The sequence below is a fragment of the Eptatretus burgeri genome, chromosome 11 (assembly GCF_056783735.1).
Source record: "Eptatretus burgeri isolate ZD-2024b chromosome 11, Ebu_testis_v1, whole genome shotgun sequence".
Lineage (NCBI taxonomy): Eukaryota > Metazoa > Chordata > Myxini > Myxiniformes > Myxinidae > Eptatretus > Eptatretus burgeri.
In genome coordinates, this window is record NC_140971.1 from 7994340 (window position 1) to 7998079 (window position 3740).

The following is a 3740-nucleotide window of genomic DNA, read 5'->3' on the forward strand; positions in this document are numbered from 1 at the left end:
GAGAGAGACAGAGACAGAGACAGAGACAGAGACAGAGAGAGAGAGAGAGACACACACACACACACATACAGAGACAGAGACAAAGAGACAAAGAGATTTATGTCCTTTGTAAAAGTATAAAACCATTTTACAAAGTTGATGTGAACAAAGCCAACAATTTTTAAGGAACCATTTGCAAGAGGTTCCTAAAAACAATCAGGAAAACAAAAATGAAATAAATAAATAAAAAAGATAAATAAATAAATAAAAATCAAGTGTTTCATTTCTTTAGTGAAGGAATTACAGCTGGGTCCGAGAAACAATTAAAGTTCAAAAGGTCAATAGTATTGTCTCGGGTTTCAACTTCACATACAAATGCAAACTTAATTGTCAATGCATTTACACAAGACACCACCATTGATCCACAAGTCTTCAAACATGGAAAGAATACCCATGTTTACATGACATACATGTCCCAGCTTTGTTCGTGCAGACACTATCCCTTTGAAAGAAAGAAGTGCATTTTCATTTTTCCCATTCACCAATCTGGCTTTTCTGGTCTTATGAAGTGCAAGCTTAACAATGCCAAATGAAAAATTCAAAAGCAAAACCACAGCTTTGTTTCCAGTGTTAAAAGCAAGCCCATAAACAAAGATTGGAAAGGAGAAAACAATTTTAAATTTACAACAACAACAAATACGACTCAGATACAGAAACAGATAACAATCTCTTGCTCTCAACGAATACATGATACAAACATGACATATTCTTACAAAAAAAGGACATAAATTAGACACAGAAGGGTTAAATTTCTGGAGTAACACCTGCGTGACCAGGGCCTGATGGACCAGTCTCCAATTTCGGTCTCCCGAACAACCAACAGTCGGAGAACTACACATCACCTTCCAATTTGGTGAGGAAAGCTCCTGCAGGTAAAGTCTCTTTCCATTGGTTCCTTGAGGGTGCCATACAGCCTGGAAAAACTCACTTCCAGACAAATTCCATAGATCGTGTCCCCCCCCCCCCCATGACGTGGAACACACCGGACTCGTCACCGTTTGAAGAGAACACGTCGTGTTGTTTTTGGGTGGCGATTGAAAGTTCATTTCAATCAGGAGAGAGATGACATTTTAAGACGCATTGCAAGCACTTTTGACACAATGTTGTTTGCAGTATTTAGCAATTGCACAGGCTGCCAGTTTGTAATCTGCTGCAAATCCCCTTTCTTGGGGGAGGACACACATGACAACTAACTCTCCTGCAGCTCAGGGGCAATTCTGCTTGATCTAGACCAGGGGTCAGGAACGTTTTTGACCCAGAGAGCCATGAAAGCAAAATATTTGGAAATCTATTTCAGTGAGAGCCATATAATATATTTTAAGACTGAATTCAACTAAATGTGAGTATAATAAGCCTCTGAATTTATTCTTTAAAATAATGTTGTTATAATACTCACCATTAATGGGACTTCTGGTGTTGCATGGATTTGCTGATGGCTTTGTAGTCTGGTTGGTACTTGGTGAGGTTAAGCTTCATGCAAGCGTTGAGGCTTTCATCCGTTAGATGTGATCGTAGGTTGGACTTGATGTTTTTAAGATGTGAGAATGACTGCTCACATGCATACGTAGATCCAAACAAGGTCAATACAGCAATACCCACACGCTGCAGTGTGAGGTATGTGACAGGAAGCGCGTTCCAAGTTTTGATAACACTGAACAACAAAATTTTTTTACTGGAGATGTGTAAAGTGATTTAGACTAATTTGGGTACGCTGATTTCAAAAATCATAACCGTTTTGCTGTATCACGTCAGGATTTTCAGGAACAGAAATATTCCCATTGCCTAGAAGTCAGGATTTCAATGAAATTTACATATGTCTTTAACATGTCTATTTCGTACAATTGTTGTTAACTTGTGTTATATTTCTTTCAGGACTCCAGCAGCTGCTGCACTATTTCTTCATAGTTGTCCGCGCGCTCGTTCCCCAAGAAGTTGTCCGTCACAGCTTTGAAGCTCCTCCACGCTGCCAGCTCTTTGGGGTTTAGAGTTGTCGGAAAAGTTTCGTCCTTCATAATCTGTCGGATTTGCGGTCCAACAAAGACACCAGCCTTGATCTTGGCCTCCGACAAGGTGTTGCCAAACTTTTCCTTGAGGTATAAAAACCCACGCCCATTCAGATCCATTGCCCGTACAAAACTTTTCATCAAGCCGAGCTTTATGTGGAGTGGTGGAAGGAAAACCTTGGCTGGGTCGACAAGGGCGACATGCTTCACGTTGTGTCGACCAGGTACATGCTCTTTTCGCTCTTCCCAATCTTTCTTCGTCCAGTGATTCTTGTCGTCTCTGCTATCCCAGAGACAAAGGAAGCACATGTATTTCGTGTAGCCTGACTGCAGCCCTAACAACAGCGCCACCACTTTCAAGTCTCCGCAGATGTGCCAGTTGAAGTCATTGTACTTGATGGAATCAAGCAGCTGCCGCATAGTCTCATAGGTCTCTGTCATGCCGAACGCGTGAGCCAGTGGGACTGATGGTTTCTCGTTGCCATTGTGGAGCAAAACAGCCTTCAAGCTGTTCTTCCCCGAGTCGATGAAGAGGCGCCAGTCTGCAGGATCGTGATCACACCCAAGTTCTTTCAACAGACCGTTGATGTCACTGCAGAATGTCATCGTGTCTTCCATCTCAAAGAACTCAGCCATGTCTCTGTGACGTGCTCTGAACAAGGATATCTTGGTGTTAGGTTCAAGTAGATTCCACTGCTGCAGCCTTGATCCAAGCAGCTCTGCCTTCGCCTTTGACAGCGAGAGATCTCTTACAAGATCATTTAAGTCTCCCTGGTTCAGAAGGTGTGATTCTTGAGTGTCGGGTTCAAAGGTTCATCATCACCATCCTCTTCACCACTGCTTACAGCTATGTTCTGATCAGCTGGAGGTGTTGGAACGGGGTTCTCGTCATCATGAGGCACAGGTTTACGAGCAGAGACGCAGTCAGCGTACTTGATGTGACCTTTATTCTTCTTGTTGAAGCTGGCGATGCTTGTGCAGCAGAAATAACAATCATCATGATGATTCTGCGGCTCACGCCATATCATGGGCACCGCAAATGGCATGCTCGCGCGCTTGCCCACCAACCACTGAGTCAAGGTTGTGTGACAGCTTGTGCAGCAGATGTGTGGTGCCCAGCTCTGTTCTCGGTCCCCCACCTTTCACCCGAAGTAGTGAAAGTAGGCGGCCTTCATTTTCACTGCTGTAGATATACTTCGCTGTTGATCTTTTTTGGTATACCGACCACAGACATAACAGAAGTTGTCAGGATGATTGGTACAGGAACGCCTACTCATCTTTATCTGAAAGAAAGAAATATAACACAAGTTAACAACAATTGTACGAAATAGACATGTTAAAGACATATGTAAATTTCATTGAAATCCTGACTTCGAGGCAATGGGAATATTTCTGTTCCTGAAAATCCTGACGTGATACAGCAAAACGGTTATGATTTTTGAAATCAGCGTACCCAAATTAGTCTTAATCAGTTTACACATCTCCAGTAAAAAAATTTTTTTGAAATTTGTTGTTCAGTGTAATCAGCTCGTCTTCGGGTTGAAGTTTTTTCATTTCTGTCCACATGTGCTTGCTCGCCAACTCTGCTTTCTGTCGTGCGATTCTTTTCAAATCTTCATTCAGTGACTTGAACTTATTCACCCACATGTCTGAGGCCTTCAGGTCAGCCACTTCTGCTTCAAAATCTCTGACGGAGAC